General features: G+C 37.3%; 1 protein-coding gene across 2 annotated transcripts in view; it reads right to left on the bottom strand.

Annotated features, from left to right (window-relative positions):
* Nucleotides 1-24,552, bottom strand: part of BEND5 (BEN domain containing 5) — an 860,026-nt gene that overhangs the window by 650,053 nt on the left and 185,421 nt on the right. The gene's annotated exons all lie outside the window — the stretch shown is intronic.

Raw genomic sequence — 24,552 nt, 5'->3', positions numbered from 1 at the left:
TTTAGATCTTTAAGGGTAATGGAGTGATACTGAAAGCAAATTAATGCAGGGGGAAGACAAGAGAAATCAGAGACAAAACCTTTTTCTTTACCATCTGTCTGCTCCAAGTCATTTCATACAAAATTACTTATTCTGCCTCTGTTGAGAAAGTCTAAATTGGATCTAGCTCATCTCAAGTAGTACATTGACTTTTCAGATGGTAAATGCAGTATCTCTCATTTGCTGTACTCTTTTGATACCCAACATTAACGTACACCAAAAAACCAAAATATGAATACTAAATTAATTTTTATAAAGCAAACCACAATATACTGATGTATTAAATTTCTACCTCTCTACCTTCATTATTCAAAGGTAGAAGTGAAGACATGTCGCTGTTGAGCAGCTAGCAGAGTAATGAAGGCACCAGTTCTCAGTGGCAAGAAGGAATGACCTTTATTGTTTTGATTTCATCATATATATAGAGTTTTCAAAAGTCACCCAGATTGGTCAGTCAGAAGCCTTCCCCCAGGCCTGATTGGCCAGGCCTGCACCATCCAAGTTCTGGGACACTGTTCCAATGACATCCAAACTTTATCTTTATTTATAAAACACAAGAAAATTCTCATGGGAAAAGCCTGTGCTAGCCACAAAGACAGACCACAAAAAATTATATCACACTTTTTTTTTTTTAAACAAGCTATTGTATTGTTTGCACTCTTACATAGTGGCCCATGAGAAGCCTGAGAACTGAATGATCACTGCTTAAAATCAAAGAATTTTTGACTAAAACAGTAAGATCAATTAAGCTTTCATATGTAAAACTGCAAAAGCAAATCTGGACTTTCCATGCAGTCTGCTCAGGAAACAGGGAGTGGTAAGATTAAAGAGAAAGGAATCAGCAGTGGGACACAAACAGGAACTAGGCACATTTATCCTTCCACATAGGTAGGAAGGTAAGCTGCATAGCCCTAAGTAGCTCTGTACCCAAGAAGAATTAAGCAAGTTTTTTTGAGGTAAGGTAGTGCTGAAGATTTTGTGAATGGGAGCACACACTTCTATGTGTGCAAATTCTGCAAATCAGTCAAACAAAATCTAAAAATAACCTGCAAGTTTGACTAGAACTGACATGAAAAATTATCAAGTTGAGAAAATTGCTTTCTTGAAGATGGCAATTGAATTTTGCAGCAAAGGTAGTGAGGAAACGACATATCCCTGCATAAGAGTTTTCATGTATTTTGGGATTTTCTAGTGGTCATGAGATGAACTTATTTTTATAACTCTTGATGAAAAAATGCACCTAATTTACAGAATGTTATGTTTGCAATTTTAAGTATTTAGGATATTGTTTATCTGATGAAATATCCACCTTTGAAGGTCTCTAGTTATTCTCCATCTTCTTATGTTTCAAGTTAGAGAATGATATTTAGGCCTTATGCTCTACATAGAAGCATTTCCCTTAGTATTAGAATGCTCAGATTTTCCTCTGTTACTTAACTCTGTTCATATTTTTGAAAACAAATTAAGTTGCAACAAATTGGTTGGTTAATCTTGATGTTTGCATGGAGTGAATGAAACAAACAAGATCTCCAAACCAATTGCCTTAAACTTTGGATGCAATCATGTCACTGTTGGAAAGGGAAAGTTGCTAATTTTGTTACATACTGACTCAGAGCAGACAGCTGGTAGAGAATGTTCTTATTCCAATCAAGCTTATTTTGTATAATGAGTTGGGCAAATGTACACAACTGGGTAAGCAATGTATATAAAAACAAAAATATGCAGCTCATTTAACAAAACACTGCAGATTATAGCATTTCGAGCACTCCTGCTCACCGCGGAGCGAGCAGTTAGCAATGCGTGCAATTCTCCCAGCATGGCACGGAGGGAGATTGGCAGAACCAAAAATTTAACAGCCCAGAACAGAACTTTATCAACACACACCACTGAAGTAATAAAGCACACAAACCGAAGCACTCAAATGAGCAGCTGAACTCCGTCAAGTATTCCTGGTGATAGTTAAAATAGTCCATGCAGCTCAGCCAGTGGAGTGTGCAAAAATGTAATGACTACAGGATACACACTGGATACACACACTGGAAAAATATGCAGCTTGCTCAATAAGGTATGCAAACAGCTTTGAACTGAATGCTATCATGAACAACTGTGATACAGCAATCAAAGTTTTGCTGAAAAAATCTAGTTTTTAGTCTTATTTCTGTCTATACTGATATCCTTTAACACACTGGTTATGCACTGTAAAGAACAAAAGGACTAGATACAAACTCTGCACATTAAAACACTTTTTTGCAAGAAAATTATCACTATTCTGAGCAGTTATATGAATTGTAGAGATGTACAAGAGTATCATCTAATAACCAATATAATTGAGATACTCAAAAATGAGTACTTAAGAATTAAGGGAATGTCAAGTTAAGAAAACAAAACTAGATTAAACATACTTAAAATTCCCTAGAAATTTCTCTAGTCTCCAGAGTATCAATGCAGAGGAAAAATGACACAAATTTTTACAATAAAAATACTTGTCAGGTACTTTGGAGTATATGAATACCACTAAAAGAAGCAATATTCAAACCGATGTTGTACCAGAAATTATAATTCTGTCCTTTCATTTCAGATTTAGGGTAAAATTTAAATCTGTTGCATTATTCTGATGAACTAATCTGGAACTTCTGGGTAGGTGGAAGAGGCACAGTGCAGAAAAGCCTCTTGGGACAGCACCAAGTCAAACCATGCTCTTGGGGGATGAACCAGGATGTGCTGTGGCTTCACAGCATGAGGGAAGAAAACTGCTGCAGTCTCAGGCTCTGTGCTTGGGCTGCCAGATGCCAGACAGATGTTGGGGAATATGAGACAAGGCAGGTGAGTTCTGCCCACTGAGAGAAGAAGATGGAGGTCCTCTTCCCATAAAATGTGCAGTAAGTTTGAATTTAAAGGTATCTTGCTGCTAAAACCATTAGGACAGAAAACAAAGGAAAAGCTTGGTCCTGCCTTTAACCTTAAAATTTACAGATTATGTTTACTTTTCCCTACAGTCCTTCACAGACTTTTTCAGGGATGAAAAATGCAAACAGATATTAGGGATGCTCAGTGTGTTTAACATGAGCAAGGTAAAGATGAACCACAAACACAAGAGGGAAAGATGGCTGAAATATGTCACAGATTTTTGCTTACTGCCATCAGTTTTCCTGACTGGAGCTGGAAGGAGCTGCTAGCCTTTTGGGAGGAAAGCACACAGCAGGGTGGTTTTGGTTTGGAGCTGAAGGCACTGAGTGCAGATGGTTTTATTGAACATCAGGCTCCAAGAGGGCGGTGGGAGCTCAGGGTTCACCCAACTCCCAGCAGGTTTTCCAACTGCAGCAGGTTTCCAAAAGAAAGTCACACCTTTGACAAAGGTTAAGTGCCTTCCCCCAGGACTAGGTCCCTTCAAAAAGGCTCCTAGGTTTATTTTGCACGGTTTTCCCTCACTGGGTTCTCACAGAAATAACTGCGCAGCTCTGGCTGACATTAAAAGAAAAAAAGTAAAATAAACACGCCATAGAACACCAGAAAATTCTGCCTGAGGCAGACACCTGGCATGGAAAATTTTGTGTCAAATCATTACAAGTATGAGAAGTTTTAACTAACTGAAAATAGGGTTTGCAGTAGGAAGTGTCAGGCCTTCTTAATATTGATGTAATATATATATATTAAATATTTACAATTATATAATATATTTAATAGCATAATAATTTCAATTCAGTGGGCAATGCTGAATGCTACAAGTATGATACAAAGTTCACTAGGAGCTACCAAAGTACCTAGGGACCAATTGTTTGATTTGAACTGGGCACTAAGTATTAATAGTAAAACCATTCAGCTAAAATTAAGTCTGAGCTCTTGTGCTCTGAATGAACATTAAAGATCCAAAGGTGTTGGATACCATGGGGCTCTGCCTTGTTTGCTGCTTGATAGCTTGATTTCCTCTCCTGTAGATTCTTTAGATATTACTGTGTTTTGTGAATTCCTGAATCACAAAACACTTTTTCTGAGTCAAGTTCTTGCATTGACAAGAATCTTGGTCATCCTTTCCTTCCTTCCATTTTTAAAAAAACTAAAGATGTAAGTTTTCATCCCTTGAAAGGCCAGATCTACTTCAGGAGGAGAGAAAGAAACACAAAGAAAGAAAAATGAGCCAACCCCATGACTTGTGAGATTTTGAGACACCATTTATGAATGTGAGAAACAGACGACATGGGATTGCTGCCTGCCCACCAAAAAAAGTGCTGCCTTTCAGTATTTGAGTCAGAAGGCCTTTAGGATCTTTTCTGACAAAGCATCTTACACAAAGCTGTACAAAAATAAATTACACTGGAGGGCCTTCAAAATGGAAAGAAAAAAGTGTCACCTGCAACTGTTATCAATGCTGAAGAAAACAAGTAATATAGCAGTCAGGTCTGCAAAATCCCCAATGAGATCTTACAAATCGCGTTTTTCTGACCTTTTCAAATTTAAATCATTCATTACTGCTAGCATTTTAAAATAACCCATGCCTTCCTTTTCCCTTTGTAGGAACACTTGTCCTTTCAAATGGAAAAGTTTTTAATATTGATAGCATTTAGCCTTTTTCTCTTCAGCTAAGGAGCTTTCAAAAGCTGCTGATGCTCAGGAGGGGAACATAACTACTCACTTACGGCAGGAGGAGGATGCTGGGGACCACGGAGAGCTCCACCAGCCTCGCTCATCTGCTGCACCTGTGTCTTGTTAACTGGAAACCGTTGAGTCTTTACAACACAATGAAATTTTAGGAAAGTGACGCAGCAAATGCATTACAGATTGTGAATTATTGGGGGTTTTCCCTTGGTAGAGATCTTCACTTAGTTACTTGAAAGAGAGGAATGCTCAAGTCTGGGATGTTGCGAAGAGCGACATTAAAATGAGACTCAAAGGATTTTAATACAGCAAGACCTCTGATATACTGCTTGCTAACTAACATTAGCTTAGCCTTTATTGTGGTATTTGTCTGTGGATTGGAGATATTCTTGGGTTTGATGCTAGCCCAGCACCCTTAAGCTGTATTAGCGTTTTTCAGGTAATGAGGTTTAACTGTGTGTTAATGACAAAAAATTCTTTTAAAAATAAGTACTATTTTAGGCATTTGCCTGGATATCTGTCCTTTCTGGCAGTTCTTTACCCTCAAACTAATATGCTTAGGCATAGAGCCACAGGAGGTGTAAGACCTGTGCAAGGCAGTGTTCTTTCCCCATTTGGAATTTCACTATTACCTCACTAAGTTTTATGGCAGGGGAAACTGAAGAAGACCATCTTCCAGCAGAAAGTGTTCAAAAGGATTTGCAGAGGAACTGCTACTCCCTGGTTAATGCCATGCTGTGGACTGACCACTAACCTGGCTTCTCTGCCTGACCCGTTGGACTCGAAAACTCCAAGTTTTCCCATTCAACTTTTCTTGGAAAAACAGCATTTTTATTGAACAGAATAACAGTATTGTTCTCTTGCCATCATAAGTCAGTGTTCTGTTTTAGCATTTCATCTGAACATCAATAATCTGAAACTTTCAAGTGAAAACTCAGAAATGCCCATTTGGAAAGCCAGCAGTTGTGTAATTAGAGTGACTCCTGTTCCCTGCTCCCTTGGGCCAAAATCTCCAATAGAATTGCAAATGTGTCACAAGACATATATTGGATTGTGTTGATTCATCAAAAAGAAAATAGCACAAGTTCTGACAGGGCATATAACCAGGCTACAGAGTTATTTAAAACAGGTTTGAAGCTGAAACCTTCTTGCCATTTTTTTTCCCTAGTCTTTGTAGCAAAAGGTCAAAATATTTGCAAAAATAACAAAGGCATCTTTATTTAATCAGCTTGGGGGGAAAAAAAGGCACTTTCATTATTTTCTATCTTTTCATATATATGCAGGTTTTGGCAAAAGAGTCGCTTCTAGTTCCATTACTAGGAAATTGCAGAGCTGCAGGAATGTGTGAGGAACTTTTTATCTGACAACTGACAGGTGCCTGAGCCCTGTTGGTCTCATCACTGCCTTCCTCCATATCCACAAATATTTTCAGGAATCAGTAATAGAAGAAAACAGTGCATGGTCTTTCTCTGAGACTTTCAAAACCAGCTAAATGATTTCCTAATACATTCCATGCCACATTCCAGCCACTGCCAGATGACATTTGAAGTAGCATCATGTATTAAACTCGTTCTACATAATTACAGAAGCTATCCATGTTTAGGTTCCATATTCTTTTCAATCAATATTATGGCTGCAGGTGGATAGTAACAGCTGGCTGTTCTGGAACGTGTTAGCAAAATTTGCGGATATCTTACATCCCTCAAGAGGAAGCAGCTGAAAAGACTTACATTTTCCTTTTCCTAATAGAAATTATCTAGCCAGTGAGAAGGAATGCTGCAAAGTTTTGTGGGATCTGAAATAGTTATAATAATAATAACATCTTGGTGGTACAAAAAGATAGTGCTAGCAATGAAAGGTTTCTAGCCCAAATCCCCTTCATGGTGCAGAGCCCACAGGAGGCTTCAAAACAATGAGGTCAGTCTGGAAAAGGGGAAAGGGCTAGAAAAAGTCACCACATCCTTGTTACAGGAACTATGGTAAGGACAAAAAGCCCATGTTTATGAGCACTGGCATATAGCGTGTCCTGAAGAGCAGAGCATGAAGTGGCACTGAGTCCATGTGGGAGCATCCTACTCACTCTGCACACACTGCTTTTCTGGGCCCCTGATAAAGTGCAAATCAGCTCATGATCCAGAATTATAGCCTCTCTTACCAGCAGGGGATACACCTACCACCAAATTAGACCCTAATGATGGACACCAAAGTGATGCAGAGCTTAAAGCACGCAGGTGGAGTGCTGAACAGACACTCTCACCCAAAATACTGCCAGCAGCAGGGGAGAGTGGCACTAACGATGACAGAGTGGCACTGCTATTTGTATGGATCATGATTTTGCTCAGCCCCTAAACACACAGAAGGTAATAATCACAATTTAAATAGCATGCAAACACAAAGGCAGAAATCCATCTGATACCCAGGCTGGAAGATGAGAATGAAAAAGCCTTTTCAAGTGTAGGTTCTTGTGAGGAAGATAAAGAAAGCCCTGTTAAGGGAGAGATTTGGATGAAGCTTTTCCAGCAATTGTTTACTTTGTATTTTTGCAGCTGGCATTTTTCACAGTTAAAAGCTAATGTTTGTCTGGAGCTTGTGGGAAAATTCTGTGGGGGAAAAGAAGGAGATGATAACACACAGAAGGCAAGAAAGGATATATGGGATAGCTCAAAACCATCACCAATGTATTTGCCTCAGTGTTCTCTGATGGGTTACAAAACAATGACATTTTGATGTGTACAACCCCTGGTTGTTACTGCTGCTGGTCTTGGTTGTGTTCCTGGAATCACAGCCTTGCAAACGTAAACCCTCTCTATTTACCTCTCCAGTAACTAAGCACAGATGGGCTTTGTGTCCAGGTTATTCATGGAGGTCCTTAGTTTTCCCTTTATTTTCTTTAATTCAAGCATTTTAGTTGCTATTACAATGAAACCTTTGAACCTTCTATGTTCTTCCATGCATGGCTCTGAATAGTAATAGAATAAAGGTCTCCCATATTGTACAGCTCCTTTATATTTAGACAGAATTTGAATTGGATCCTTACTGGAGTAGCTGCAGCGCTGATGAAAAAAAATCCCTTTCTTTTTGAGGGAAAATATAAACTATATGCTATCAATTTCATGAAAATAAGGGATATTGTTATAGAATGCACCCTCTCATTTTCTTTTGCAAAATTAATAATCCCTTCTATTTCTAAATCAGGGTTAAAATACTTTTTTTTCCTGCTCTTTCTAGCTGAACCCTTTTGCAATACTTCAACACTCACACAATTCACCGATTTCCATAAGAAAATATAATCTTCTATAAGAAAATATAATCGATGTGTTAGTGTACATTGGAATCTCAGCATTGACAACCAGGAGCTTGCAGTATCGATTTGAAAAAAAAATGGTCATGATTTCTACAGTACTTCAGCACTATTTCTTGTATTTTCAATTTCCACTGCTTAGAATTCTACTCCAAGAGCCTAACTCATGTACTAACAGACTATTCAAAGTTTTGTGCTTCAAAAGAAAACCCAAGGGTAAGTAGGAGGAAATCTGATCTAATTCCTGCTATTTTTTGTGTACCTATTTGACATTTAGAATAAGACCTCAGAACTGCCTTAACCAACCCTAATAGTAAGGGGATATACGAATTGTACTCAAAGCTTTGAAAATCACCTTCTGAAGCTGAAATGCTGGATGTTAGATTCAAATGCTGATCTCTGTTTGCAAAGGTGATCCACAGCATGTGGAATAAACATGTTTTGGCAGCATGGTGAACAGAGCAGCTAAACAAAGGAGCAGGGAGGATTTCAACAGGAAAGTTAAGTGTCTTAAAGCAACATGCCCTGTGCTGTGACAGAGGTGTCATTCCACTCTGCCATTCCTCCCTGGCACTGGAAAGGGAAAAAAAAAGCCCAGCAATGGCAAAGCTTCATGACTGGGTGAGCAGTGTAACTGCAGTCCAGTCAGTCATGTCCTTTTGCTTTCAAATGCCAAAGGTAAAACTTCATCTTGTCCTGCCTGAGCTTTAAAGGTGGATAAAAATGCATTTGTATTCAGAAAAACTCTCAAACACATAAATATTTAGCCCCACTTTAAGTGTTCCTAGAGGCTTAAAGTTAAGCAAACATTCACACTTTCTTGCTGAATATGGGTGGATTTCTGATTCAGGATTTAAGGCAGCCTAGCATTATGGGAGAAAGATGCTGGGTTTGCCAAAAATCCCATAGGCACGATTTATCCTTAGTAAGTGATCACTGCAGATTGGAAGTGACGTTTCTGCAGCTTTGGGATGCAGCAACGTTTTTATTACTGTTACAGATCAACTTTAAGTGTAATATTGTTTTGTTAGTTTATGTAAATCAATCTGCTGTATGAATAAAAGGAATTTGAAAATGGATCGCTCCTCTTTATTGGCTTTGAAGTACTGAGTATTTGGTACTTTGCTGAAATTATTATATTATATTGAGTTATAAGAAACATTGCTCAGATCCCAAGCAAGCCTCTGCATAAATTCTGGTAATTTTCCATCAAAAAAAGAGACTCCAAAAAGATATAAATATGGTACAGTGCTGAACATCTTTCCAAATAAATTGTATCATGTATAGCCAAAGCCCCTTCCAATATGATGCAGATTTGGTTTTCCTTCATATCACTTCCAAAAGGTAGAGTAGAAATCTGCTGTGAATTGCCCTCTTGGCAGAGAAAACATCATCTCTAAATGGTTGGTTATTCTTCTGCAAAGCAACAGGAACAGCAGGCTGCTATGAGGCTACTATGAATGCTCTGTGCATTTTAACAGGTAAATTCTGCACTCTTTAATATGCCAGATTGATGGAATACTCAAAGTTGCAGAAAACCCTTCTGGGGAAATGTGGAAATTGATAACATTGCTTCCCATAACACAGTATTTAATACAACATCTCAATATTAACCGTAATGCTGCAAAAAGATCTTTCACACTTTATGTTGTTCAATTTTTTCATTTTGGAAAAGACTCAAGAGTTTTTTTGGAAACCATATGTAAATATAATTCCTTTCAGATTTCCTAGAATTTTAAAATCATAACAGCAGAAGATACAAATTATTAGCAAAAATAAATTTGTAATCAAAGATCCAAGACATTCCTCAGTTCCCTTACGAAGTGATCACAGCTGATCATCTCTCATTTCCCAGAGTATCATTTAAGCCCTGTCCTTTTCACAACACTAATGCAGCTTACACCTGTCTTTCCTGCAATGCATATGACAAGCTTTCCCTTGATTTTACTTATTTTTACAGTTCCATCACCTCATGAACACTGCTGTGACAGGCAGCCCATAGCCACAGATCACAGAGGCAGAAGTCTGCAAATGCTATTTTGGTGGCCAAGCCTGGGGAGGGGAAGGAACCCACTTATTACAAGGGAGGCAGGAAAATACAAACAAAAAAAAAAGTGTGTGCAGTGGCAGGAGAAGAAGCCTTCCAATAAATAAAAAATGCTAATATGACCTTAAAAAATAATGAGTTTCCCACAAAATTGAAACAGTGCTCTGTCACCAAAACACAAATTCCCATTGCATGGGAGGATGCTTTTCTGTGGCCCTTATGTGCTTGACACTGGATTCAACAGGAATTTCAGATATGCCAGGAATAAAGACTGAAGCTGTAAATGTGACTGTGAGAAATGAAATGGTGATTCAGATTTGGGATGTCAGCTGCAAGAGCAGCGCGCTGTGTGTCTCAAGAGGGTGAAATACGCGGCTTAGCACTGCCCTAGTTCTGGATCATTAGGGATTTCCTTGGCATAAATCAAAGAAATCCAAATAGCACACCCTCACCCCAGCTGCTGAGATCCCCAGAGTGGGAGAGCTGAGTCATCCATGCTCTGTGATGGCACTGACTGCAACTTTGCCACCAAAGGCTCCCCGAGATGGGGACCTTCCTTCCAGGGGTGACAATGCCAGCTCTGCACAGCCTCAGAGCAGTCTGGACACAAACAGACCTCTCACATCGAGCAGCACTTGTGATTTCCTAATGTAAACAGGCAGTTTTAATAGTGTTGTTGATTTGTCTATACCATGGAAGTTCATCTGAAATGCTGACATAAAAATATGACCATTTTACCATGTTAAAAAATGCCCATCTTCCAAAAAATGAGTGGCAGTCATGTCCCCTCTTTTGAAAAGAACAATTCTTCTTCCCATATTGTTCCTCAGAGCTCATGCTTTGAGCCTTTTCCCCCTCAAGGAATTGACTTTAAAAAGCATGCCTACAGAAAAAAAGAAAAACAACAGCCTTGCAGGATAGATTAAAATTTTGTCCAAGTTTGTAACTCTATTACCCTAACAATAAACCAGATTATAGGATATTTTACTAGAACACTGACAATTCTAAAACCTATTAAAAATATGAACAAATCAATAAAGATAAAGCTGAATTATACATATAAGGAACATTTTCTTTATTGAACAATTCTTATAGATCGTTTTGAAATAACATTGTTGTAGACGTTTGCTTGGATGATCTTATTGCTGAGTTTCAATGTGATAACTACAGGAGTTTTGCATTATGTCTTTACCAGCAGCAAACAAGCAGAAGAATGGAAAAGCATTCACATATAAACATATATGAAGTCTTTTGTAAATAGCTTCAAGGGTTTAATCACATTAACAGTATGTTTATTATTTTAAAAAAACTCTGTTAAAACACAGCTGGGAAAAGAAAGAGCATCATTACAAACATAACCCCTGGTAACTATGTTGAATTACTGTAGTTAGTTACTTTTGCTGAGGCTTGTGTTATACATTAGAATTGGTAAAAAATTATGATCTTTTATATATGCATGAAATGTAAACCAGGCAAATGGTCTGGTAAATTGAAAAGATCTGTTTTGAGGCTTATAAAAATGTTTACTTTGCATTCCATAAATTTCTGTATATAAATACAAGGTTAGCAGAGTAAATTATTGCTCAAAACCAGGTCAGCTCTGGTCCCAAGGATTTGGTATTACTGACCCCACTGGGATTTTAGGTTTTACTTTAATCTGAATAGATTTTTAATTGAGCCAAAATGGTTATTTCAGCACCAGAATATGTTATGGCAGACTCCATTTTATAATATACACATAAGTTTCCTAAAGAAAGATACCATTGCATAGCCAGATTTTTCTTAGGAAAAAGTCAGGGCAATTCATTTCTCTTTGCTTCTTTCACCCCTGGGACGACCTCTCACAATAAGAATTGTCAGTGCCTTATTTATAATGGCAGATCTCAGGTTTGATTCTGGCAGCTTTTGATCTCTTGATGGCCCAAAAGCTTTCAAATACAGAAGAATCTGATGCTTTTTTGGCATCCTGCAGTGTGCCTAAACCTCAAAAGCAAGTTTTAGTCCCAGAAGTGAATTACTGAAGCAGTGTAAACAAAACACAAACGTCACAAAATGATGAATATCTCAAACAAAATATCTTTGTCAGACAGATGACAACTTCAGATCACTTGAAAAGCATTTGTAGAAACTCTGCAATCTGCAAACAAACTTCTGTTTTACAACCTGAAACTAAAAAGTACACGAAAACAATGAATTATTAAAACCACAAATATTCTTTTTTTGACATTCCTATAAAAATTCAAATATCTCCATTCTTTTAAACATTTTGTCCCTGTAAAAAAAAGATCCCTGCATGTTTCTACACCACAGAAATGTACATAACTACCCAGACACAACATAGCTGACAGAAAACGGTTACAAGAGCTCCACTGAACATTATCTTCAACAAAGCTCTCATATTTGATTTATTGAAAAAGAACAGAATAAATGAGAGGCAAAATATTTTATATCATTTGAAGAAATAACTTTTGAGGAGTATGTAACAATGAGAGCTATTTTATCCCTAGAAACCTCTTCTTGGATAGTCTATATTTTAGGTAAGACCTCTAGACAAATGCAGAAAACAATTGCCGTACATTTCAAATGGGAGAATGTCTGGTTTTTTCTCTATTAAGATGTTATTTAACTCTTAGCAAAGCTTAAGGTTTTCTTTTCTCATTGTGATGAGGGAAAGGGAAGGCAGAGAGGAAGGAGAGGGAAGGGACCAAAATGTGTCAGGGTTGGTTGTTTGTTTTTTTATTTTAGCACAAAGATGCAGTAAAAGTGGTTTGCCAATTTTCAGGTTTATGTCCCTCAGTGCTGCTTTAAGGTTGCAGTGGATGCTGTAAAATACCAGATCTATGCCTCAGTCTATTAGACATCATGCATTACTTTTTTTAAACAAACTGGAAACACAGATAAAATGCTGTAGACTAGCAGGCTTGATACTGTAACCTTTTTATGCCAGCTATAACTACATTAACATAAAGACAGTTGCTGTAATATCATTACTGGGAATCAAGGCACTTTGAAAATCTCTGCTCCTTGTGCCAATTTATTGTGGAGTTAAATTAGCAATAAAGCTCTGTATTAGTAACACTGCCACTAGTAAAAAAAAAAAAAAAAAGAAAAAAAAGTGAGAATACATTTGGAAATAACTCAAAGAGATTGGGGAATGACAGCAGAGGATTTGCCAGACTAATGACATTCCTTGTTCCTAACCTTTAAAATACCTGCATGTACTGTACAAGGCCCCATTCTGACTAAATCTGTGCTGTTAGGTTTACAAATAAACCTGCTAAACCTTTTGCATTATTGATCAGGGATGGCATGCTTAGCCCACACGTCCTATTTACATTCTATTTCTTTTACACTTCTGAGATATAATGTGTCCTTTACAAAACAAGAGCTCTTTCCATTTAAACCCTGCAGTTTGTGTTCTTCATACATTTTAATGGCTGTAAGCAATTTAGAAGGTTAGTCTTTGAATAGTAGATAAAACTGGCAATATTTATTGGTAAATAAATGCCTAATTATAATAATTTAGGAACATTTCCAATATCATGGTTTTTTTCTAAATAAGTAGCTGCAAAATTATCTCCTTCATATAACAATAATACTTAAATAAAGACCATGTAACAGCTTACATCATTCTAATGTTATCCTGGAGAAATTTTGCACCTATTCTAAACAAAATGCAAGAATGCTTTAATTTAAAAATGAGAAATAAATACGTGGATTCAAATACAGCAAATTTAACCCCACGTTCTGCACAGAGACAAACCAAGCCTACCTTCCCAAGGCTAGGTTGGCACAGCACCAAAGCCAAATTTGGATGACATGAGCCAGATCTTGAAAAATTTCATGTTTCAAAGCAATTGGGAACAATTCTGACTCCTCACTCCTGTTTCTGAGGAGTGTAATGATCAAATACTCTTTAACAATAGGTGTGATACTCACTACACACACTTGCTGACCAGAATCACTTTATAAAATCTTTAAAAGAACCTAGAAAGTTTTAAAACTGTTCCCCAGTTTCCAAATCTGCTCACTCATAGCGTGAGGCATTTTAAATATCAGTGTTTCTGAAGTCACAAAAGGAAAATCATCAGCCACTTCAAGCAGGTCCTGCTTTGACATCAGAAAGTCAATTCACTCAGCTTAGCAGCATTCAATTCTCAACAACATTTTGTTCTGGGTCTCTGTCAAGTTATTCTAGGCTGTGAAATTGTCAGGAATGATGGATGACTATCAGCCTTCTGCTATCTTTTTCTTTCTCCTTAGAGATTTGCGGTTGCTGACTGCAAAGCAAATTCCTCTTTTCTCCTTTTTTTTCGCACAACACACCAAATGAACAACAGTAATTATGAGCAAGCCTACACTACAATTATTTTAGCACTTAACTTTGTATTGACATCTGTAAGAGACAGAGCTCTCTAGATTGATTAGCAATGATATAGCTTCCTGCCTTTTACTACTATTGCTGCAGTCATCCTTTACATGCAATTTGCTCAAAATAAAAACCCCCACTGCTTTTTTTTTCTCTTAATATTTTCAATTAAAAATCAAATAAATCACTGAAAAATTCTAATACTAATATTAATCTAGGGCGTAAGTTTTACTGTAGTAGTATTTCAAACTGTGTAGTGTTTGTAACACAATCAAAGCTGTCTAAAGAGAATAATTTAAGGATAATAAATGGGATTTTGTTGGGGAAGATGCTAAAGCTGTTTTATTGGTCCAGGTTGAAATCCTTACTTGAACAAATCCTGTTTGGCCAGCCATTGCAGTCCTGGCACATATAGGGGGGGAAATTACTGAAAAATTACCGACAGAATTTGATGTCAAGTATTTAAACCATTTACTAAAACTAAACACAGGAAGAAACATCTGGCCTGGAAAATGAACAATTTTGGGAGGAAAAACGCAACAGTGAGAGAAAATAAACTGGGACATCCTTCAAACCCATGCCAGTTATAACCCAGTCTCCCATATTTCTATTGTATTCAAAATAACTGCAAAATTTATCCCAAGCAGCTCTCCAGCAATAACAATACACTAATTAATCTCCATTACTCTCAGTCACAGAGCTGTTCCTTTCGATTACACATCATATCTGCTCAGCTCACTGCCCAGGGCTGCACACACACAGGGAAATGGAGTTTGTTCCATCTCAGAGTGTGGAAAACCCTGAAAAACACAGATCCAGCACCCCCAAAGAAACCAGGGCCAGATACCATCACCATTGCCTTTAACATTAGATTCAAATAAAACTAAAACACTTTCCAAAAATCCTAGCTAATACAGAGAGATTTTCCCCTCCAACCCCTTAATAAACCCCAGCCAGACCAAAGGCTGACATTGATGTTTATTTCATCACACAAGATGCATGCGAGGTAGAAATAAAAGTTTCTCCCTCATAAGTTCCTATTATGAAGCAGGAAATATTTTTGTGGTTTAGAATTTACAAAATCTCAAAGTGGATGCATACAAATGGGGTAATATTAACACAGAGATTTCCTCCTTGGCCTTTTTGTCCTTTAAATTCACTTCTTATGTCGAGTAGTTGTGTTGTGTTTCTTTTAAACAGCAAATGTTGCACTCACAGACATTGAATGTGGATTTTGCTGGGGTTATTAACTAATTTGCTATTGTCTCAGTATTCTCTCATTTCCCTCAGCTTCACTAATGGATAATCATTTTATTATGGGATAATTATCAATGAGTAAATCCAAAGGAAAATACATAGAACTACAGAAAAATAGAAACTCGGCTACCTAGAAAAACAAAATCTGAGCAATAATGGCAAAATTCAGTGCCTTTGCATCACATCCTGCTACAACCACTGGATTCATCAGAATATTTTGAAGGTCCTATCATTTATAATGTATTTTTATTTATATGTTCACTATACTGAAGTGCTCACCAGGAAACCAGGAATGGTTTCAACTGCTGTTAACAGAAATATACATTCATGCTTTGGTCTGTTGTGACAGAATTCTGTCATAACCCTTACAAAGGGCTTAATAAGTGTTTAAACTGCATGGTTCACTCCCACAAAAAAATATTAGAAGGTCAGTTTAATTTTTATGAGCATCAATGTATAAAAGTTTACTTCTCCTAGGTTCTAGAAAACCAAGCAGCAAACCTGTGAGCAAAAGACGCTTTTCAACACAACACTTGAACACAGGGATTTGACCACTTTTCTGGTGAATGATACTTTTGTACAGCAGAAGTTATGTTCACTTTACAGAAGAATATTGACTGAAACATAAAGCAAATCAGCCCAAACTGAGGTTGCAGAACTTGGCCATAAATACAGTTGTCCCCATTTTACTCAAAAAAAAGTACTTTCAGAACATCAGGTCACTAGCAGGTCAAAGACTATCAGGCTCTTTAATCTAGAAATCTGTAATATATGAAGTCAAATTTTACATTGAAGGTACCTAATCACTGGGACTGTATTATCATAATTAATCCTTAATCAGATAAATTAACTCACTGGTATGTTCAAAAAAATTTTCAATCTTTTCCTGGAGTAGAAAAATGAATTTAACCTCTCCTAGGAAATGTCCTAAATGTCTCCCTCAAAAAGTCATTAGCTGGAATCTGTGGTATATGGTAACTTAATGTCAGAAAAAGAGGTAACAGACGTTAACAGTCCCTTAATGAGACGAAATGCAATTTAAACTCTAATCTCATTACCTAAAAATAAATAAACCTCTTCTGTTTTACCTTTTGGACTTAGCTTAGGCCTATTTGTTTTATCTCCATTTAGGTTTCAACTTTAATCATATCTCAGAAGCTTTTACACAGAAGAACTGCAGTAGCAACTGAGTTTGTCTACAATATTTGCTTGCTTGTAGCTGTTTACTCTGAGATCTCTCATTTGCTGACAGATAGAAGGCAATGTCCAAAGCCATAGAGCAGAGATAAGAGTTTAAATCTCCCTATCAAGAGAATCACCTTCTCAACAGAAAAGTTGGAACTGTATTAAATTAAATATTACTTTACTTCCAATGCATTCTTTTACTTTTCTTATACCAAGAGTATCCAGATATATGTACAAATAACTGTGGCATGAACCCTTTTTATCATTTTATAACATATTTCTAATATTGTTATCTTCCAGCTTGTAAGAATGTGGAACTATTATTGGTAGCTCTGTGAAAAAATATCTTATGTATGGATATTTGCCCATATTATACACAAAACTAGGAGGAAAGGGGAGAGTAAAAGTAGAAGCCTATTCTTCTTCATGACTGTAATCTATTAAATACTGATAATTAATATCTGTAGCAAAAATGAGTTTAAAATTAATTTTCTAAAAGGAAAGCAAACCTTTTACCACTCCACAAGACATTTATGCCCAAAATACTCTACGAATACTTTGTCAAGGAAACCATACGAATCTCAAAGCCAATTTGGTTTCCATTTCCCCAAAATTTGAAGTACATCATATTTGCCCTCTAACCCATTAATATGCCCCAGGCAGGCAAAAGGCTCACATTTACTGATTTGCTTTGATTATATTCTATGTAACACACATATCCCATATATTGGGTAGAAATTAAAATGCTTCTCCCTCACAAGTTGATGAAGCAGAAGTCATTTGACACTTACTGGATTCTCAAATTTGCAAGATGAGAGTGGGTGCCTTTGGAAAAGGGCAGCTTTTCCCTGTCATTCACCACCCCTCTCCAAATTATTTTTTATATCAGAAAGAGAACATTTTCTGTGTTAAAGAACCTTAGCACACCAAAACAAATTGCATCACCTTGGATGCTGACTTGTTCTCCCACAGCACTCCACCAGTGGTTCTGTGGCACCATTTTGCACAAGATCATGGCTTGGGACCTCTGGGCTCATGCTCAGAAAAACAAACAAGGAGTGACAATGAAAATAATGAGGAGAGTTGGAATATCAAAGTGTGGAGAGCAAAGCCACAAAGGGAGGTCACAGTTTGGGTGCTCAGAACTGGTAAGGTCTCCATGACCTCACCCTGCTGGGTGGCACCTTGGGGCAGAGACAAGGAAACTTTACAATATATAATTCAGGTAAAAAGCATTTCACCTGGCATGGCATGTTTTCCTCTAAGATGTGCAATTGTGCTGTTCTCAGGTACCAAATTTGGTTACTCTAAGCTTGAATATGTTACTTAGATTTATGAGAATTTTTAAATCCATCTTTTCTTTAATAAACCCATAAAGCCTTTTTTGTACATTGCTGAATAAACTGTCTTTTCTCTTGATGTATTTGAAAATGAAAACAGACAAAAATTCTGCACAATTTAAGTAATGGAGAAGAAAAGGATTTCAAGATTGGTAATTTCCTAGCTGAAGACTCCAGAAATATGCATGGAATTCTATAGGCCATGGTAGTTTTCAGAATTCAAATACATTTTATAGAAAAAAACATTTTTCTTCCTTTCAGTTCTGTTATGATTTGTTATCAGATGAGTTTCATTTTTGACAGAACTTGTTGAAAATATAATTTTGTGACCTATCCATTAATTAAGGCATTATTTCAAAGCTGAGGAATGATCAGATTTTAGACAGCATCAGAAACTGAAAAAGTTTTGAAGTACTGTGACAGAAACCTAAGTAACATACAGCCAGCTCTGAGTCATGCCCATATTTTTTATTCTCACAGAATTATGAGATTAAAATTGAGCAATCTTCACTTGACATTCAACTAAAAAATTTTGTAGATAGGACATTTTTAAGACCCTTGCTTCTACAGGATATAAAGATATTTATCTCATGGCCATGCCTCACCCTCTTCATATTTTAAAGACTGACCAACTGAAGTATCAGTAATATTTCAAGAAAAATTATCAGGACTGCTGTTCTATGCCTACAAGTAATAATAATATTGCTATATTATGCACAATAGGGGCAATAAGTAAAAGCAAATATTTATTAATATTTTCTGTTCGTCTGCAGCCAGACTGGTGCCTCTCTAAGTGAACAGTAGCATTATCAGCTGCAAAGGATAACACACTCTCAAAGTTCAAAACATCTGGTCACATTCTACCTTTTATATTACCCAATATTTCTGGGAGATTTTCACTTTCTTCTTCAAAGTAATCAGATAGGGCTGAAAAAGTATTAAAAAATTTTGATACTGTAGTTTTGAAATCTCAGCAGCCATGGAGAAGAATACACCTTTTCAACCAAACTTTTAATTATTTTTTTCCCCCAACTGGAGAAAGGAGCTAGCATAGTTTATTCTGCAGCATCCCCAAACATCTCACAATCATTTCAAACATAGTGACACTCCCAGCACTGAGAGCCCTCCATGTCCCCTCTGCCACATCCCCTGGAAAAACCTTACTGGCCATGCCAGACCTCCCAGGGGCAACAAAATTCAATTTTTCCTACACTGCTGACAAGACTTAAGCTGCCTCTGATACGAATAATAAGCAATGATCCCATTGGACTTGGCATTGTAGAGAGATGTAACAATGAGTTGGTCTCTGCCACTAAAGCTTACAAGCTAATTAATGAATAAACAGGTTCAGTCCTATCTATAAAACAATGCAAAGATGTAAATGGGAATCCTGTGGTGGGTGGTCTGGTGTTGCATGAGGTGCCACAAAACTTTTAGCCCAAAAAGGCAGGGCTTGGCCACATTTCTGTTACCTTAAAATTACTCTCCTAAAGCCATCCAGAAGCAGGGAGAAGGGCAAGATGCCAGGAGGAGGTTGCAATTAAAGATGTGTCTGTGCTGTAGTCTGGGTTCTAATCCCAGACTACTCTGGAAAGAAGAAGAACTACTCTGTTGCTCTTTCCCTAATCTTGGCATTTCAACACTTTGTGATTCTTTTGCTTCACTAAAAAATCAGAACAATCACATTCAAGTATTCCTCCTTTGTGACTTTTAACAACTTAACAACAAGAAGAGAATAGAATCCAACACAGTGTTTTATCCTCCTACAAACAGGTAGAGGTGATAACTCCAGACTGTGTGAACTGCACTTTTTATCTCTCTCATGTTACTATTATTAACTATTTCACTGTGGATAATTTTAGCACAAACATACAGCAATTTTACCTCATAGTCAAAAAACAACACTATATTTTTTTCAATCCATGAAGATTCCATCTTCCACAATGCTTCCTTAGCCCCAGCAACTTTTTTTAATACTTTTTTAATGAACTATTTGGCAAATCTGGCGCGGCATGAAAACAAACTATTAAATTCAATGAAATATAAATAGCTCGAGGTGCTACTAAGAAAAAGGATGCACAATAACACTTTAAACAGTGGCTTCCAGTCTGGGTGAAAACACCAGTGCCACTGTTATTCCCACTGGAAAGGCATTTCAAGTGCAGTGGCACAAAGCCTGTAGGATTCATTTGCAGAAGGCTCCCCAAGTGTTTTCTCCAGGGTTTACACCTAGCTGCCTGTGTGCTTTAGAGTGTGGGAAATTCCCAGGGCCATACCTACTGTCTCATTCTTTTTATTACAGATTCTGTATGGCTGCAGGCTCCAGAGGATCACTGCTATGAGTATCAGGAGGCTTGAGGAAAAGCTCCTTGAACAAACCCAGCTAAAACTCTGTCTAGACAAGAGAAGTGAGGGACTTTGAGCCCCAGAGTTTTGGGGTCCAGGAGGAGGGGAAGAGGAACCCAACAGTGCCTGGAGTGTTGTGCCTGCAGAATTCTGCCTTGCAAAGAAAGCTCTTGGTGCTCTGGCAGCTGATTCTTTGTTAATTCTTATTAATCCTTAGTGTAGCCATCCTGTTGCCCCTGGGACAACAGGACAAGTTGTCTCTTTTTGCATACAAACTTTCAAAAAGGACTAAAATTTCAGACAAACTGGCCTACTGGAGAGCACGTTAGAAGTGTCAGATAACAAAAATAATTTGTAATTGAAATGGGGTTTTATTAGTATAGTTTTAAACTGTCATCTTCATGATGCAAACCATATGGAGGGACCACAACTACCCACAGAGAAGGCTGGATGCAAAGAATATATCTAAATGCTTAAAATTAATTATGCCAGTCTATTATTTCTCTCCATTAGGGAAACGTTGGTTTTATTTTTTTATCTATGTTAATTAGAAAGATAAATAAAAAATATAAATAAATTAAGGCAGAGGATGTTACTAGGGAAAAAAACCTCAGTAAACTAGAAAATTCTTTGCACATTGTCCAGTCTTTTTTTTTTTTTTTTTAATTCCCTAAACCTTTGACAGTATCAAAACTTGTAAAAAATCAGATAGAAATAAATGGAAATAATTTGGGGGAACTAAATGTAACATAAAATTACAGAAAAATACTAAATAACTTGCAGTTGCATGGAGAACTGGAAAAGATTCAGATTATTCAATGTGAGACAGAATTCTTTGTTACTTATTTTCTGCAGTTGGTCTAGCAGATACACAGCAAGATGATGCTTCTGTTTCTGAATTGAGGCAGAATGGATCTCTGAATTTAGTGTCTGTGTCACAGACATCTGCCTTAAAAATGGAAAGCACTGTACTCTGACTTCTATTTCTGAAATTTCTATTTATCCTCTAAGAGCATATTTTTAGGTTATTCAGAAACTCACAGATGAGATTATTCTTATTTGACTCTTCCACTTGTCCTATATATAAGTCGAGATAAATTCCAGCAAAATGCATAATTTACTATAAATTTATCTAGAAACATATTCAGAAATATTTGGCAAAAGTGGTCCTTTTCAACCTCTGAAAATTCCTGCTGTTTCTATAGGTCTGGAGTCTTCTGAATTTGCTTTTTCTTCTGAGAACACTTTTGATTACCAGGACTGAATTGTTTCAAATTACTGTTGTGGTAAAGAACAGTTTCTATGTTTCCAAATACTTTATCTCCTGTTTGTTTTCCAAAACTTTCAGGTTCTGTTCTATTAATTTTTCTCTGCCTGGATGCACAGCTAACTGCAACATAAATCATCTAAAGACACGGATTTATCACATCTGGAAGGTTCTCTTCAGCACTGTCTGCAAGGTTAAACCTTTACTTTTTAACCCACCTGTATTTCTCATTTCCTCACTTTATCTGGCACATTTCAACGAGATGCAAAATATATTTTCTACTTATGAAAGAGCTGTGACAGGATATAACAGCTGTGGAAAATGGAGAAGACGACCTTCAGAAGGTTCACAAAACAGGATCCCAGGACTCTGGGACATTTCTCCCACATGTAATGCCAAGCAGGAGTCAATTAATCAAGATATTGTGGCAGGGAAAATGTTTTCTCAAATCTGAGGCACGGAGCTGTGGCTGGTTGGTCACTGGGCACTTTCACAGGAGCTCTGCCTGATCTCAGCTCACAGCCCTGAGTCTGAACTGACATGTTTTGGAACTTTGGGGCAAAGCAGGAGACCTCTGTGGACCCCACTTTCCATCTGCAGAACTAAAATTGCAGCACAAAGCTGCCTCCCCATTAGTTGATTATTCTTGACTAATGAATATCTGAAAGCTGCAAACATCAAATAAAACACTGTTTATAGTTATTTGTGTAGCCCTGATAATGGACAAAGAAGAAAAGGGAGGAAAGAGAAACTTCATTGCCAAAGCATCAGCTTTCTCCTGTTGCTATCCCATCTCATCAGTCCTTCCTGCTTCAAACACTCCAATTTTCAGCTTTTCCACCAGTGGAAAAAACCTGTATCTACTTCATAGGGCTGGAAGTACATTTGCAAATGAAGTGGCACAGGCGGCTGTGCGATGATCAAGTGGGAAGCTCCGAATAACTACCAAGTGCCAAGGTGAAAGAGCATCCGACCACAGGCAGAGCAAGAGTATTTTATCCCAATAATATTGCAGCCAGATGAAAAATATGCAGCTTAGATCCAAAATCCTGCAAGGCTTTCTCAGCCTGGGACTTCAGGACTAGCAGCATCACAGCAGAAGCAGCTCTGGTTTGTATCCTACTGCCTCGTTTCAAAGAGCCTCTCACACCAGAGACATGCAAGCGGAAAAAGTTGAAATGCGTGTTAAATATCAGAAAGTATAAAGACTGACATTTATCTGAAAGTATTTTTAATAATGGTTCCGCTTTTTCACAAAAAAAAAACCCCTATTCTCAATAACACCTGCCTCCTTCTGTTATCTGGAGGAGGCATTTCTATGACTCTAGTGTGAAATAGGAAAAAAAGAAATTAAAAATTGGAGCAAGCCTACATGTGCTGCTAAAGAAAATGGTTTCTGAATTGAAACGAATCTGACATGCATTTTTAAACCTTGCTCTGCCTAGATAGGTTTAAAATATAAGCAGCTTTGCCAGTAAATAAGCAAGTAAACAGCAGAGGAGGGCATGATAAGGGAAGGACCAAGTCAACACTCGCCTGGGAAAATGAGAGCCTACAATTAAGAAATAAGATAACACCAGGAGGCTTATCTCCATTTCAGTCGCAGATGTGCCCATATGATTTATATGTGAAAAACAATATCAAAACAAACCAAATCAAAACAGTCTGCACATTTATGGGGCTGTGAGTTTGTACTTCTCTTCGGTTACACAGTGATAATTAAGAGAAGACATTTGAAACACCCACTTCAAAAACTGAACATACTTAATATAGGGTAAGATAACACAGAACTTAGTAAAGATGTCAGCTCAGTCTAAAATCATAATTACTGTGTACAACTTGCTCCTGAGAGGTTTTCCCAGTAGAAATAATTGCATTACTCCAAATTCCTTTTATTAAAAAAAAAAATGTAGATAGGCATAACATGTAATTTTGCAAACAAAAAATACTGTTTTCCTTTTATTTCCAGATTTTATATTTCCCTGGCAAAATGCTGCAGACTGCAGGGAAAACAGTAACATTCAGCTTGGAGTAAACTTTAACACTTTGAATCAGATTATATTTAAATTAAACAGCTGCACAATTAATGATAGAATAAGCAAACTTCCTAATTACCTGAAGTATAACTTTAATTTTTATGATCTTGTTATCTGTTACCCACCAGCTGGACTACTGCATTCCTTTCTGGCCCTCATCCTACCCAAAAGAATATTTTGGTTAGTCTGAAGAAAAGAAAACTTACAGAAGGGTGGTATATTGAGATTGTGAGCACAAGTAGCAGCTTTGCTTTTGCATTTAAAATTATTGCCTAGCCTCCATGGGGCATATATCAGCACCCCAGAAGTCTGATCAAACCCAAAATTTTTGATTGAAAAATGTATTTTTGCAAAAGATATCAGGCTGATTAAAGGCTTCAAATGATGGACAGGTCCATTAGTTCCTAAATGGGTTGCAAATGTTGAATCTGTTCCACTTCTGCAATCATGTGGTGCCTTTCCATGGCCTGGATTTGTCCCCCTGCCTGGACAACCCCACACCTTTAGGGACAGAAGACGTGAGCTGTTCCTACTCTGTGTCTGAGCAGTGTGGACACAATGGTCTGCAGGTCCTTGAGTGCTACAACAATAAGAATAAATCCCAGGAAGCAAGTAAAAATGGCATTTATGGTATTTACAGTAGCCATATGCTGAAAACACTGGTTCCTTCAGTCAGAATCTTCAACTCTCTGTATTCCCCACTTGCATTATGTTTGGCTTGATTTAAAATGAAGGGAACAAAAACCCCAACATTTCAATCTATTAGTTCCAT

Source organism: Lichenostomus cassidix, chromosome 8 (genome assembly GCF_008360975.1).
Source record: "Lichenostomus cassidix isolate B80296 chromosome 8, HeHo_3.0, whole genome shotgun sequence".
In the NCBI taxonomy this organism is placed as follows: domain Eukaryota; kingdom Metazoa; phylum Chordata; class Aves; order Passeriformes; family Meliphagidae; genus Lichenostomus; species Lichenostomus cassidix.
The sequence above is the reverse complement of the archived record's forward strand: the minus strand, read 5'-3'. Positions and strand labels throughout refer to the sequence as shown.